The 16359-nt window shown below is 41.4% G+C and overlaps 1 pseudogene across 1 annotated transcript in view; it reads left to right on the top strand.

Annotated features, from left to right (window-relative positions):
* The window catches only part of LOC310890758 (adhesion G-protein coupled receptor V1-like), a 90194-nt pseudogene that overhangs the window by 45899 nt on the left and 27936 nt on the right, over window positions 1-16359 (top strand). Inside the window, exons 26-32 of the transcript in view lie at window positions 706-1315; window positions 2262-2477; window positions 3456-3671; window positions 4870-5114; window positions 5309-5490; window positions 6346-7160; window positions 8586-8795. The product of the transcript in view is annotated as an adhesion G-protein coupled receptor V1-like (transcript). The remainder of the gene's footprint in view (window positions 1-705; window positions 1316-2261; window positions 2478-3455; window positions 3672-4869; window positions 5115-5308; window positions 5491-6345; window positions 7161-8585; window positions 8796-16359) is intronic.

Raw genomic sequence — 16359 nt, 5'->3', positions numbered from 1 at the left:
AGCAGTGTGCCTTAGCAGCCAAAATCGTCAACTGTGTTCTGGAGCATAAGGCACAGCAATGCTGGATGGTCAAGGGAAGGGATTGTCCTGCTCTGCTCTGTGCTGGTGAAGCCTCACCTCTAGCACTGTGTGTGCTACAATATATGAAGGACATAAACTATTAGAGAGCATCCAAAGGAGGGCTACTATGGTGGTGAAGGGTCTAGAGGGCAAGAAGTATGAGGAGCGGCTGAGGTCCCTGGGTTTGTTCAGCCCAGAGCAGAGCAGGCCGAGGGGAGGTCTCATGGCGGCCTGCAGCTCCCTCACGAGGGGAGCGGAGGGGCAGGCGCTGAGCTCTGCTCTCTGGGGACAGCGACAGGACCCGAGGGAACGGCACGGGGCTGGGACAGGGGAGGGTCAGGCTGGGGGTTAGGGAAAGGTTCTGCACCCAGAGGTGGTCGGGCACTGGGACAGGCTCCCCAGGGACATGGTCACAGCACTGAGCTGCCAGAGTTCAAGAAGCATTTGGACTACTCTGTCAGACATGCGATTTGATTTTGGGTGGTCCTGTGTGGAGTCAGGTGTTGGACCTGATAATCCCTGTGGATCTTTTGTAACTCAGGATATTCTGTGATTCTGTGACTTTGCTGTATGCCATTTTACACTTTTATGTTCTTCTTTCTTATAGTACAAAGAAATACATAAATCTTTGTGTTTTCCACTTAGGTTGTGAGAACTCATGGGGCCCTGTCTGAGGTGACTCTGTATTGGGTCATAGTCTGTGATCTTACAGAAGACCTGGTCTCTGCATATGGGAATGTAACATTTGATGTTGGCCAAGTGAGAGCAAATATTACCATACAAGTTTCTCCTGACAACGTGCCTGAACTGGATCAGGTGTTTTCAGTTTTGATCATCAATGTGTCCAGTGGTCGTCTTGGAAATCACACTAATGCAACATTAACAGTTTTAGCTAATGATGATCCATATGGACTGTTCATCTTTTCTGAGAGAAACAGACCAATAAAAGTTGAGGAAGAAACAAAAAATATCTCCCTGACAATAGTAAGGCTTGGTGGTCTTCTTGGTACAGTAGTGGTTACATACAGAACTTTAGGTGATGATGAAAAGTCACCCTTTCTTCCACCTGATGTTGTTAGAGCAATACAAGGAGAAGATTATATACCCATTACTGGTTATGTGATCTTCGCAGCCAATGAAAGCGAAGCCACAATATCTTTGCCTATTTTGGATGATTATGATCCTGAGAGGTCAGAATCTGTTTTTGTGGAGCTAAACAATACTGTTTTGATCGACAAAGTACAGGATCGGCCAAGTAAGTGTCTTTCATATGTAAACCCAAAGCTTAAATATGTAGGCTAATATTTATATTTAATAGGATAAAATGCAGCAATTGAAATTACAGTAAAATTTTACCTCTGCCTAACTCTGTATAGTTAAGAATCCTGTAAGTTATATGTCAGAGTATCTCACATTAAGTATGAAGATTCTGTGTGTCAGCATATATTTCCTTTACCACAAAATTTTGTCAGGGGTGGACATTTCTTTCTCCCTTCTGCATCTGCTTTATCCCAGGTGTTTTAGGCCAACTGTATTACTGTATTGGTTTTGTGTGCTAATACCTGCTCACCTGTTGTTTCTGTAAAGCACAATGATAGGAAATAAGCTAGTTGCACTTACTGAAAGCGAAAAAAGCCTTTTAAACATTAAGTGGTGTAGAATTGCAGCTTCATGCTGGCTTTTTAGCGTAGAGGATGTTTGCCCGATCAGATAAATTCAGGTCATTACAGCCTTATTTATGCTTAAGAGCTTCTTGGCATGCCTAATTTCCCTTCCCTCTCCCCCATGACTCTCCCACATTAATCTTGATTTTTAAGGGAAACACTACAAAAAATTCTACTGGGAAACTGAAAGGTTACTTATAGTTCATCATTGCTAGTGTAAAATTCTATTGTCCTATGGACAAATAAGTAAGTAATTTTGCTAGTACCTCACCTCTTCAAAGAACTGGTGTTTTGTATGCTCCACAGCAGGGTAGAATAATAAGTTAGTAAGAATGTGGATTTTCTGACATAATATAATTCAAACATCAAAAATATGCTTGTGCAGTTTGTAGTTATATTTTGTCCAAATCTAAAATGAAAATTTTATTGAAAGCTAGTAGTGGCCATCCACTAAACTCAGGTGTATGTATATGAACAGTATAGCCATATATAGGAGGCATTTCAGGCTTGCTCTAAGAGGTTTTTTTTATATTTCAGTTGTAAATTCTCCTCGTCTTGGATCAGTGGGTGAGACTATAGCTCATGTAATTATCAATGCCAATGATGATGCTTTTGGAACACTTCAGCTTTCAGCTTCAGCTGTGCGAGTTGCTGAAAATTATGTTGGACCAATCATTAACGTGACCAGAACTGGGGGAATTTTTGCAGATGTTTCTGTGAAATTCAAAGCTATGCCAATAACTGCAACAGCTGGTAAGAAATCAAAATAGCAGAAATACACATTCTGTGTTAAACCAGAAAGAGCATACTGTATGCTTCGAGTAACCAAAGCAAGCAAGTGTGTATTGAATGCAGTCTAGTAAAACAAGTAGAAAAAATACCAAAGTGTGAGATACTTACTGAGTGTACTTAGGAGACAGGAATTCAGGTCCTATAGAAGAGACCTTACATCAAATTTAAAAAAACTCAGAGATATCATCACTGAAGAATCTAGCAAGAAAACTAAGGAAAGGAATTGGCTGTTTGTTTCCCTGGTGGCCACTCACTTTCTCAAAAAAATAAAATAAAATAAAAAATCCTGTAGTAGTATATATAGCTAGTACTTAGTCCTTTGTACATATTTCAACCTACCATACATGGCTTATTTGAGTTTCTTGGAGGGAAATTGAGAGCTGGTGACTCCTCTGTGAAACAGACAAATGTTAAGCACAATTCAAGAAGACTTTTACTTTGCAAATGAAAGGTAAAGCTCTCAGGTGATCCCTGAAAAGCTCCACGAGGGAAGGAGTGACCTTATGTCCTTTAGTAAAATCTCCTTTGAAAAAGGTACTTCTGTTTCATTTTATCTCTTGGAAAGCCAGACAACTATCAGAAATCAAATATAGAAATGTCACAGTTGTGTGATCTTCTCAATGGAAGATAATAATGGACCTTTTGTAATTGCTTCTTGGACTGACAGTGTAAACTCTGTTTTGGCCAAGATGAGATTTATTTTCATCCATCCAGATATCTAAAAGGCACTAGGAAATAAACAATTGTATTTTCTGGGTATGAAGATAAAGAAAAAAAAAAACACAAAAAAACACACCAACATATGAACACAAGGGAATGCAAAAAGAACAGATAAATATTAGTGCTGATAAACATTAGTGATGTTTCATAATGAACCAGAATGCCTTAATATTCTTCTGTGTTTTGATTGTTTTGTTATTTTTTCATGTACAAATCTAGGTGAGGACTACAGTGTAGCCTCATCAGATGTTGTCTTACTAGAAGGAGAAACAAGTAAAGCTGTGCCAATTTATATAATTAATGATATCAATCCTGAAGTTGAGGAGTCCTTTTATGTTCAGCTGCTGAATCAAACGACAGGAGGAGCCTTGCTTGGATCTTTGACGAGGGCAGTCATAACCATTGAGGCTTCTGATGACCCGTTTGGATCCTTTGGTAAATGAGTCTTATTTGCATATTTTCTCTTGTCCAGTAGCAATCTGCTGATTTGTGGGTGAGTTATTACTGGGCAATGGAATAAAAATTTTCAGAATACAAAAAGGGAAGTCTGGATGAACACAGTAAAGGACAAAATAAGATAAACTAAATTAAAACGTGTAAGTAAGGGCAAATGGTGCCCTTATATAGCGAAATTGAAGCATTCAGTCAACTTATATATCAAGATTTTGTGAGACGAAGGTGGATTTTGGAGTCTCCTAATGGGGATGGATTTTAATTTAATTTGTATTTTTTTATCTATTCCAAATGTTGCATTTCTGCAATAGCTTGAAGCTTAAGTTTACATGCCAAAACCTGTTTAGATAGTGCAGTGTCATTGTTTTACAAAATAATCAGGCAAAGCAGGTTTAAATATCTGGGGAAATTGGAAAGTACAAATATGACTTAAATTGCATTCTTGTATGTTCTGGTTGTTAGTTATTGTAGTTTTTCTTCTTTCTATCATTATCAGTAAAATGGATTGTGGACACTTTCCAAAAATAGTTTCATTACACAGGTTTTGAGAAAAAAATGGTAATTTCAAAAATTTAATGACATTTTAGAAATTTATCTTTTCTATTTATTTTTTCTATTTCAGTATTTCTGGTGTATGTTTTCCAGCCATTTTATTTGACTTACTCTTTCTCCCTTTAGTACCCTACTTTATTTCAGTTATTCCATTTTATCAGCAAAATGTAAAGGAAATTGACAAAAGTAAATAATTCCACATGGATAATTCATTAACTTCATTCTTAACAACTAAAGATTTTATACAAGAAAGACTTATATTTGAAACAATTTAGATGGAATATGTTGACACATTTTTTCCATACGTGACATAAAAAATGATAAAAAATTTCCTCACTGGGAAAAATTACCTTCTGACCGTCTTCTAAAAACTTAGATCATGGCTAGCCTTGAACAATGGATACGTTGGAATAAACTCTTGGGTGGGGGCTGAATTTTCATGCCAATTTTATTTGCAGATAAAATGATACTGAAAGTTCAATTTGAAGTTTAAACCTGATTAACATTTTTTTAATTGTGCAAATGAATGCAATCAAGTGAAATAAAATATATAATTCAGTAACTAGGATGGTGTTTTTATTTTAAATATTACTGTTAATGAAATACACCTCTTTGTGCTGCACTTCAGTGTTCCAGATGACCGAATTTACTGTGGAGGAGCCTGAATCTGGATCAGTACCCATAAATCTGCCAGTAATCCGCAATGCTGGGACACTTGGTAACGTTACTGTTGAGTGGGTTGCTACCATTGGTGGACACCCTGCTGATGAGGACTTGCAGGTTGCCTCAGGCAATATTACTTTTGCCCCTGGGGAAGCCTTTCAGATGCTACTATTGGAAATCCTGGCTGATGATGTTCCAGAAATAGAAGAAGTAAGTCAAGCACTTACATCTTCCTTGAAGATGGTATTAATTTTGACTTGTTCTAGAAATATGTATGATGGAAAACAAGAAATGTTCCGGCAGGAAGGTGCTATAATTTCATGTTATACTTTGCTTGTAATTATTGTTAGAAAAACCACAAATTGTCTAGCTGCATTACTTCTTTTTCTTTTCTTCTCTTTGAGATTGTCCGTGTAGAATTAACTCAGGCCTCCAATGGTGGTGCTATTGGGTTAGATGGCGTGGCAAGTATTATAATACCTGCCAATGATAATCCTTATGGCACAGTTTTCTTTCATCAATCCTTATATCGAGTTCAGGAGCCACTAGAAAGAAATTTGCTGGCAAACATAACAGTCAGGCGAAGGTTTGTATAATGTTTGCTTTATTTGTAATTACTATTTATTCTTCACTTTTGTTTTCACTATAATGTCAAATTTCATGCTCCTCTCATAAAAATATGTGCATCAATTCTTTGATCTGCCATCTCAATGTATTTTCATTTCAAACACATTGTTTTTGAAGTAGATGTCTGTGTATTACATAAATTACTTAAACGTAGTATACATTGAATACTTTGTAGTATACATTGTATACTTTGTATACATTTGTATACATTTGTATACATGTAGTATACATTGTATACATTGTATACAGTAGTATACATTGAATACGCTGAGTTTACATTGGCAATGTAAACTCAGCGTACACAGTGTACTATTCATTTTGTCCGTTTAATCATCAAATCATTTAAACCTGCATGGTAGCCTGTTCCTGTGATTTGAACAGGAGGACAAAATGGCCAGCCCTTACAGGATGAAAATAAGAGAAGGAAAACAGGTTTTATGCATGTGATCCTAGAGGAAGGATGATAAGTCTGGGTGTCACCGGCTTTTTCTTCCTTGCAAGTAAGGAGAGCTGCCAAGTCCTGAAGAAGACTAAGTTAACTCCTAGAACCAAATGTTTACAAATATGCATTCTTAACAGACTACTACCTAAGCTATAAATAATCAAACTTGCTATCCACAAAAAAATAAGATAACTCAGTTATTCTGGTACTAGTTTCAAAGGGAATGCATTTTGATGTGTTATTTGGAATTTTTCAGCAATTCAGAAAGGGTCAGTTGATTTTGTTCACTTCTATTATTAACCCAGAAACATGTAGAATATTAGACATCCTTTGTCAACTAACAGAACTTTATTTTATTATAATGTCTTTTAGTGAGGGAAGATTTGGTCAGCTGCAGATTTTCTACAGCACTTCTGAGACTGACGTTGTAGCTCTTGCTGTGGAGCAAGGTCAGGATATCCTGGCCTACTACGAGCCTCCTGTACAAGGAATTCCTGACAAACCATCCAAGACCAGAGTGAATGTGTCAGCAGCAAGTGACCCTGTGTATTCCTGTGCAGCTCAGTGCCTAAAAGAACAAGCATGTTCAGCCTTTACATTTTCCAGTGCCTCAGGGATTCCTCTCTGCCTTTGGCTGACGTCAGATATCAGCCCATTAACTAACAACACTTCAGGGTTCCGGACCTACAAGAAAAACGTTACCAGTGCATTCGCCCTCTTCAGCACACAAGCCATCGCTGGCAGTGATTATGAACCTGTTACAAGACAGTGGGCCATAATGCAGGAAGGGGAAGAGTCTGCAAATCTAACAGTTACCATACTGCCTGACAGCCTGCCAGAACTGGATGAGAGATTCACTATAACCCTTTTGAAAGCAGAACTGATGAACGTCTCAGCCAGCTCAAAAAACCAACCAACCATAGGACAGCCAAATACCTCCACAGTTATCATAATGATGAATGGAGACGCATTTGGAGTGTTTAAGATCTACAGTGTAAGTCCCAATGCAACAGAGAAAGGTCTGTATGTTGAAGTAGAGGAACGTCCTCAGACCAACGTGCAGCTAATGATACACAGAACAGAAGGCAGCCTGGGACAAGTGACAGTGGAATGGCGTGTCATTGGTGGGACTGCTACTCCAAACTTGGATTTTATAGGTGTCGGTGAGACTCTGGTGTTTGCTGAAGGTGAGACAAGCTCTCGTTTTGGCTTCTGTTTTGTAAAACTAAGAAAAAGAAAAAAGAACGTGACAAGTACACGATACTGTGGATGTTTTGACAACTGATATCTTCTTCTTAGGCTAAATTTTCCTGAATGCTAAGGATACACGTGCAAAAGAGTATGGTTGTTCATTAGCATGTAGCATTATCTTGCAGAACACACACAGTGGTAGCAAAGCACAATGAAATATCTAAGCACAATAAATACCTAAGGGTTTTTATTAAAGAAATATTGCAGTATAAATATTGCACTATAAAGATTTCCTTTACCACATAAGTAAGGATTAATAAAGTCGAAGATAGTTGTTACAGCAAGGATAATGGAAATGAGAATCAGGCCTAAGTGGTCTTTTGTTAGCCCTCGGTCACTACAGTACTAATTTTTCATGACATCTCTTTAAATTCTGAGATCATATTGTAACATAACAAAACATATTTAAACGTAACATAACAGAACATATTTAAAAGAATTGCAAACAGGACAAACAAGTCCCTCTCAGACATTACTTAAGTACCATGCAGCATGCTGTATTTTATGCTGTATTTTATTTTTTCAAAGTCTGAGTTAATCGAACTGATATTTTGAAAGCAATTTCCAGGTGCGTAGTAAAGATTCTAGTGTGCTAGCTTGATAAATCATCTGAATAGTAAGGCATGGCTGCTGGCAATGATTGTGAGGCTGACATGTAATTACATTACCAGTTATAAGTTTAGTAAAAACTGATTTTGAAGTATTTTGAAAGACAATCTAGCAGGAAATACATATGTATTCTGTAAATTGATATTCTAATGATCAAAAAACACAGCTGGGTTATGCACACGCACTGAACAACAGGATTGTGTTGTAAATTTTAATGGATATATAGCGACTAGAGATTAACGGTGTTTGCTGCTTACATTATTATTCTTTGATAGTCCCAAAGGCAAGGAACTAACAAAATGTCATCCCATTTCAATGCATTCCCTGGCTCAGTAAATGTACTCATATTGAATGTACACCCTTGTGTAAATGGTTCATCGGAGAGCTTAGCACCTGGCAATTTATTTTTTTTTCAAGAATGATATTCCCCTTTTCTAAGTTAAATTTTAAAGTCATAGAATTTGTAATGAAAATAAAGAATTCTAGGCACTCCGAAATAATTCCTATATAATTAATTTCTACATAGTATATTTAATGATGTGATCGTTTTATTGGCTTAATGTGACTGATCAATAGTAATTAGATAAAATTTCATAATGACATTCACTGACTTCCAGAAAGGTAAATAAGTTTGTTTCATGCAATTTTAATATATTTTATGTATTTAATTATTTTCAAAATGAGATGATTGAGTCTTTTTACAAGGTGGTTTCCAAGTGGACACACGGTTGTATACGTTCTTCTCCTTGTAGGTGAAACAAAGATGATGGTCACGCTGCCCATTATAGATGATCCAGAGCCAGAGGATGATGAAAGTATTGAAATCAGCCTGGTCCATACTGAAGGAGGGAGTCGAATTTTGCCCAGTTTTGACACTGTCACAGTGATTATTCTGGCAAGTGACAATGTGGCAGGAATTATAAGCTTCCATACAGCCTCAAGATCTGTTATTGGTTGTGAAGGTGTGTTCTTTGTGTTGACCACGCTCAAATTTTAATGCCAGTTTCCATCTTTGTGCTTTCAGTTGATAATGACTCACAATGATTGTGTTTCACTGTTCAGAGAACACCAGCAAGAAGTGAATATCCACATACCTGACATGTACTTTGAACTCTTGCAAGCATTCATAGAATCACAGAATGCTTAAGGTTGGAAGGGGCCTCTGGAGGTCATCTGGTCCTTTCCCCCTCAAGCAGGGCCACCTAGAGCAGGTTGCTCAGGACCATGTCCAGGCTTTTGAGTATCTCCAAGGAGGGAGACCCCACAATCTCTCTGGGCAACCTGTGCCAGTGCTCCCACACAGCACAAAAGTGCTGTCTGATATTCAGAGGGAACCTCTTGTGCTCCAGTTTGTGCCCGCTGCCTCTTGTCCTGTCCCTGGGCACCACTGACACGAGCCTGGCTCTGTCCTGTTCCACCCTCCCTTCAGGTATTGAAGGACACTGATGAGATCCCCCTGAGCCTCCCCTTCTCCAGGCTGAGCAGTCTCAGCTCTCACAGCCTCTCTTCCCTTCCCTTGATCACCTCGGTGTCCCTCTGTTGGAGTCTTCCCAGTACGTTTAGGTCTGTCTTGCACTGGGGAGCCCAGAGCTGGACCCAGTGCTCCAGGTGCAGCCTCACCAGTGCAGAGTAGAGGGGAAGGATAGCTCTCTCAGCCTGCTAGGGATACTTGGCCTAATTCAGCCCAGAATGCCATCAGCCTTCTTAGTAACAAGGCATGTTGCTGGCTCCTGCCCAGTGCAGTGTCCAGCAGGACCCCAAGCCCTTTCTGTCAAGCTGCTCTCCATCAGGGTGCACGCCCTGGTGCCTGGGGCTGCTCCCCGCCAGGGGCAGGACTCTGCCCTTCTCTTTGTTGGCCTGCACGAGGCTCCTGCCAGCCCACTTCATGACTGCCAACATACACACACCTAATAGTCATAAGCAAATCAGATCTATCAGCGACTTACAAAGAATTTAAAATATTCTAGAAAACATTCCTGCAGAAACACTAGGGTAACATCTTCCCTTTGTCTGTCCCATGAACCTGATGTTTTTTTATGGCAGATGATTTGGGAAGTAGCAATTATAAGAGAAAGCAAACATTTGAGAAAGAACAATAATAATTTGGTATGTACTAAACATTTCTACTATTGTTTTAAAGAATACACGGCATGTTTCATCTACAGTTTGATGCAGTTTTGCATAGGATGATAATAGTACTGGTGGTGATTGCTTTAGGTGGCCTTTGATGGAATCTCAGTGTATTGCAGTATCACGTTTCTCTGATGTTTGAACTGATGGGCAGGGAAAGTTCACAAAACAGGAACTTGTCCCCTAATGTGTGCACTACATTTTCTGTTTGAAGAAAAATGGCTTTCTCAACCAAAGGTTTTTTGTTTTGTTTTCCCAACATGAAAGGGCATCATAACCTTTGGTTTTTTATCTAGGTATGGTTTGTGTTAATTCTGTGCCAAGCCAGATGTGATATGATTAGCTAAGAAGAGCTGTTAATGAGCACAAGGAATTAATAAAAACTGTCTCAGTCCCAAAGTCCCTGAATACTTTCAACTGGTTAAATGTTATTCATAGCATGCTACCAAATGCTGGCTGCTTGAAACTGAAGTACTTGGCTATAGTTCTATTATTATATATAGTTATTATTATATTATTTTTCCAGGTTGTGAAAAGAAATAGTTCATTGCCTTCCAGCCAGAAACAAAACAAGTGAACTAAGTGTCTTTGATTAAAAAAAAAAAGAGAGAGAAAAAGGGAGAAATAGAGAAAGAGCAAAAGAGCTAAGGCATTTAGATTATTTTAGTTTGTCAAAATATTTTTTTCATTCGAAAGCAAAATTTACCAGACATAAATCCAAATATCATTACTTTTACAGTTATTGTGTTATTGAAAATTTTCTGTTAAGTGAATACATTTTGTTTTCACAATGTGCATGTTATTTTTTACCTTATTGAGGATAAGTGTAGTATTTTTTATTGGACAGGGGTCTGCGACAGTTGTGTAACTGTATTACAAGAAAATGCACTGCAGTAGCTTAAAGTAATGAGGAAGAGGAGAGCGGCTGATGCTCCCTTCTTCACAGCGATAAATACCCACCTCTTTGTTTCTCTATGTAAGAGATGCATCACTTATTAAGTCACAATGTAGAAATGTAAAAGTATGGATAAGGATTAAATATTAAAAAAAATATTGAATTTAGCCTAATAACACTTTCAATCTTCAGAAATCAATTAGTGTTCATATTAGCATTTCTTCTGGATAGGAATACCAAAAAAATCTTGGTAAAGCTGGTAGGAAACATGGATCAGTAAATAACTACTTGGAATCTGTAATAATGACTTCAAGTTTCTTCTCAGTGTTTGGATTATAGTGTGTTGTGGTTTAACCCGGCTGGCAGCTAAACACCACACAGCCGTTCGCTCACCCTCCCCCCTCCCTCTCTGGGATGGGGGGAGAGAAACGGGAAAGTGAAGCCTGTGAGTTGAGATAAAGACGGTTTATTAAGACAGGAAAATAATAATAACAATAATAATAATAATAGTGATAATGGTAATAGTATTAACAATAATAATGTGTAAGAAAACAAGTGATGCACAATGCAATTGCTCACCACCCGCTGACCGATGCCCAGCCTATTCCCGAGCAGCCGGCCCCCCCACCCCGGCCAGCCACCCCTATATATTGTTTAGCATGACGTCAGATGGTATGGAATACCCCTTTGGCCAGTTTGGGTCAGCTGTCCTGGGTCTGTCCCCTCCCAGCTCCTGCTGCACCCCCAGCCTGCTCGCTGGCAGGACAGAGCAAGAAGCCGAAAAGTCCTTGGCCTGGTGTAAACACTGCTCTGCAACAATTAAAACATCAGCATGTTATCAGCGCTCTTCTCATCCTAATCCAAAACATAGCACCCTACCAGCTACTATGAGCTACTTAACTCTGTCCTAACTGGAACCAGGACAGATATCCACCCCTTATTCCATACCATTTATGTCATGCTCAGGTTACACTCTGTCCAATACATTCTAATTAATCACCATTTTCATCTATGATATATAGCAATCATGGTAGTGATGACATACATTATTATATAATAATTAACATACTACAATTCAACTCATGGGCTATTCTCACCCAGTATCAAATCCCCTTGAGGTACACACCGGACCTCCCCATTCTTTTGCATTACCCACCAAGTGCATCCAGGTCCCTGAGCAAAAGCAATTCCACGAATAGGTTTGCCTTTTCCTGAGGCAGGAGTAGCCCAGACTGTTTTACCCAGCATGTTTCTTACGTGCACTACAGGAACTTTATCCCCTTCTACAGTGCGTAACAGGTTTGATTGGGCAGGTCCAGCTCGGTTGGCAGACCCCCTGGTATTGACTAACCAGGTGGCCTTTGCCAAATGTGTATCCCAATTTTTGAATGTCCCAGCACCCATTGCTTTCAGTGTAGTCTTCAACAGTCCATTGTATCGTTCAACTTTTCCAGAGGCTGGTGCATGATAGGGGATGTGATACACCCACTCAATACCATGTTCTTTGGCCCAAGTGTCTATAAGGTTGTTTCGGAAATGAGTCCCGTTGTCTGACTCAATTCTCTCTGGGGTGCCATGTCGCCATAAGACTTGCTTTTCAAGGCCCAGGATAGTGTTCCGGGCGGTGGCATGGGGCACAGGATATGTTTCCAGCCATCCGGTGGTTGCTTCCACCATTGTAAGTACGTGGCGCTTGCCGTTGCGGGTTTGAGGGAGTGTGATGTAATCAATCTGCCAGGCCTCTCCATATTTATATTTCAGCCATCGTCCTCCATACCAAAGAGGTTTTGACCGTTTGGCTTGCTTGATTGCAGCACATGTTTCACAGTCATGAATAACCTGTGCTATAGTGTCCATGGTCAGGTCCACCCCTCGATCACGAGCCCATCTGTAGGTTGCATCTCTACCTTGATGGCCTGAGGTGTCATGGGCCCATCGGGCTATAAATAATTCACCTTTATGTTGCCAGTCCAGGTCCACCTGAGCCACTTCAATCTTAGCAGCCTGATCCACCTGCTGGTTGTTTTGGTGTTCTTCAGTAGCCCGATTCTTGGGCACATGAGCATCTACATGGCGTACCTTTACAACCAGGTTCTCTACCCGGGCAGCAATATCTTGCCACAATGCCGCAGCCCAGATGGGCTTGCCCCTGCGCTGCCAGTTGTTCTGCTTCCATTGCTGTAACCACCCCCACAGGGCATTTGCTACCATCCATGAATCAGTATAGAGATAGAGAACTGGCCACTTTTCTCGTTCAGCAATATCTAAAGCCAGCTGAATGGCTTTTACTTCTGCAAACTGACTCGATTCACCTTCTCCCTCAGCAGCTTCTGCAACTCGTCGTGTAGGACTCCATACAGCAGCTTTCCATCTCCGATGCTTTCCCACAATACGACAGGACCCGTCAGTGAACAAGGCATATTTCTTCTCATTTTCCGGTAGCTTGTTGTACAGGGGGGCTTCTTCAGCACGAACCACCTCCTCCTCTGGTGATATCCCAAAGTATTTGCCTTCTGGCCAGTCCATAATCACCTCCAAGATTCCTGGGCGACTGGGGTTTCCTATTCGAGCCCGCTGAGTAATCAGTGCAACCCACTTGCTCCATGTAGCATCAGTTGCATGATGCGTAGAGGGGACCCTTCCTTTGAACATCCAGCCTAGTACCGGCAGTCGGGGTGCCAGGAGGAGCTGCGCTTCAGTACCGACCACTTCCGAAGCAGATCGAACTCCTTCATATGCTGCCAATATCTCCTTTTCAGTTGGAGTATAGCGGGCTTCAGATCCTCTGTATCCCCGACTCCAAAACCCCAGGGGTCGACCTCGAGTTTCCCCAGGTTCTTTCTGCCAGAGGCTCCAGGTGGGACCATTCTCTCCGGCTGCGGTGTAGAGCACATTCTTTACATCTGGTCCTGTTCGGACTGGCCCGAGGGCTACTGCATGAACTATTTCCTGCTTAATTTGTTCAAAGGCTTGTCGTTGCTCAGGGCCCCATTCAAAAGCATTCTTCTTACGGGTTACTTGGTAGAGCGGGTTTACAATCAGACTGTAATTTGGAATATGCATTCTCCAAAACCCCACGACACCTAGGAAAGTTTGTGTTTCTTTTTTGCTAGTTGGTGGAGACATAGCTGTTATTTTGTTGATCACATCCATTGGGATTTGACGGCGTCCATCTTGCCATTTTATTCCTAAAAACTGGATCTCTCGTGCAGGTCCTTTAACTTTATTCTGTTTTATGGCAAAACCGGCCTTCAGAAGGATTTGGACTATTTTCTTCCCTTTCTCGAAAACTTCTTCTGCAGTGTCACCCCACACAATGATGTCATCGATGTACTGCAGGTGTTCAGGAGCTTCCCCCTGCTCCAGCGCAGACTGGATCAGTCCATGGCAAATGGTAGGGCTGTGTTTCCACCCCTGGGGCAGCCGATTCCAAGTATATTGGACTCCCCTCCAAGTGAAAGCAAACTGTGGCCTGCACTGTGCTGCTAGAGGGATGGAGAAAAATGCGTTAGCGATATCAATTGTGGCATACCACTTGGCTGCCTTTGATTCCAGTTCATACTGGAGTTCTAGCATGTCCGGCACTGCAGCACTCAGTGGTGGCGTGACTTCGTTCAGGCCACGATAGTCCACTGTTAGTCTCCACTCACCATTAGACTTTCGCACTGGCCATATGGGACTATTAAAAGGTGAATGAGTCTTGCTGATCACTCCTTGGCTCTCCAGTTGACGAATTAGCTTATGGATGGGACTCAGGGAGTCTCGGTTGGTGCGATATTGCCGCCGGTGCACAGTTGTGGTAGCGATCGGCACTTGCTGTTCTTCAACCCTCAGCAACCCCACAACAGAAGGGTCCTCTGAGAGACCAGGCAAGGTAGACAACTGTTTAATGTCCTCTGTCTCCAAAGCAGCTATGCCAAAAGCCCAGCGGAACCCTTTTGGGTCCTTGAAATATCCTCTTCTAAGATAGTCTATGCCAAGGATGCACGGAGCATCTGGGCCAGTCACAATACGGTGCTTTTGCCACTCATTACCGGTTAGACTCACTTCAGCCTCCAATACAGTTAACTGCTGGGATCCCCCCGTCACACCATAAATACAGATGGGCTCTGGCCCTTTATAGCTTGATGGCATTAGAGTACATTGTGCACCGGTGTCTACCAAAGCCTTATACTTCTGTGCGTCTGACGTGCCAGGCCATCGAATCCACACAGTCCAATAAACTCGATTGTCCCTTTCCTCCCCCTGGCTGGAGGCAGGGCCCCTCTAGTCCTGGTCAGAATCTTCATTTCTGTGTTTAAAGGACTGCCTGCTGGAAGTTGGAGCAGCAAACCTTTCAGAGAACTCCTTTTTCCCAATTGTTTTCCTTTGCAATTCACGTACCCGTGCCTCTAGGGTCGCAGTAGATTTTCCATCCCATTTTCTCATGTCCTCTCCATGGTCACGTAGGTAAAACCACAGGGTGGCGCGGTGTGTGTGCCCACCATATTGTCTTCCTTGCATAGATGAACGTTTACCCCTAATAGCTGAGACACTGGTTTGTACAGGTGGGGAGAAAAATAAACTCTCTTTAAGTTGGTGGATCTCTTCAGAAAGTTTCTCCAAAGCATTCTCTTTTAGCTGGTGGACACTGGTTCGTTCAGGTGAAGGGGAAGATAATCTTTCTTCAAGTTGGTGGATCTTTTCAGAAAGTTTCTCCAAAGCATTCTCTTTTAGCTGGTGGACACTGGTTCGTTCAGGTGAAGGGGAAGATAATCTTTCTTCAAGTTGGTGGATCTTTTCAGAAAGTTTCTCTAAAGCATTCTCTTTTAGCTGGTGGACACTGGTTCGTTCAGGTGGAGGGGAAGATAAATTCTCTTTAAGTTGGTGGACCTCTTCAGAGAGTTTCTCCACAGCTGAGACACAGGCCTTTAGGGAAGAGGAGAGATTTCCTTCGTACTGCCGGAGTATTTTAGTCACTTCATTCACTGTGGGATTCTCCTCCGTTTTCCAGGCTAGTATTGCCAATGAGCTGGCATATGATGATGGGGCACTCCGTACAAACTTCCGCCACATGGGTGGTGTACACTGGACTGCATCTGGATCTGTGGATGTTTGTGCGTCATCTAGGTCCTTATAAATTACTTCCCGTACGGCCAATTCCCTCAGGTACTGAATTCCCTTCTCCATGGTGGTCCATTTGCTTGGTAAACATACAAGTTCTTCCTTGAAGAGATACCTTTCCTTCACAGCTGACAGGAGACGCCTCCAGAGGCTGCGAGATTGTGCTCCATCTCCAATTGCTTTGTCAATGCATGCGTCCCTAGCAAGGGATCCCAGCCGCCTGGCTTCCTTGCCCTCCAATTCCACATAATTGGCTCCCGTGTCCCAGCACCGGAGCAGCCAGGTGACAAGCTGCTCGCCTATACAGCGACCAAAATCTTTTCGCACATCTCGTAGCTCACGCTGGTATAGAGTCCGGGTAATTACTGTTGATTTTCCGACATCCTCATCCTCATCTT

Source organism: Anser anser (assembly GCF_964211835.1).
Source record: "Anser anser genome assembly, contig: HAP1_SCAFFOLD_187, whole genome shotgun sequence".
Lineage (NCBI taxonomy): Eukaryota > Metazoa > Chordata > Aves > Anseriformes > Anatidae > Anser > Anser anser.
The sequence above is the reverse complement of the archived record's forward strand: the minus strand, read 5'-3'. Positions and strand labels throughout refer to the sequence as shown.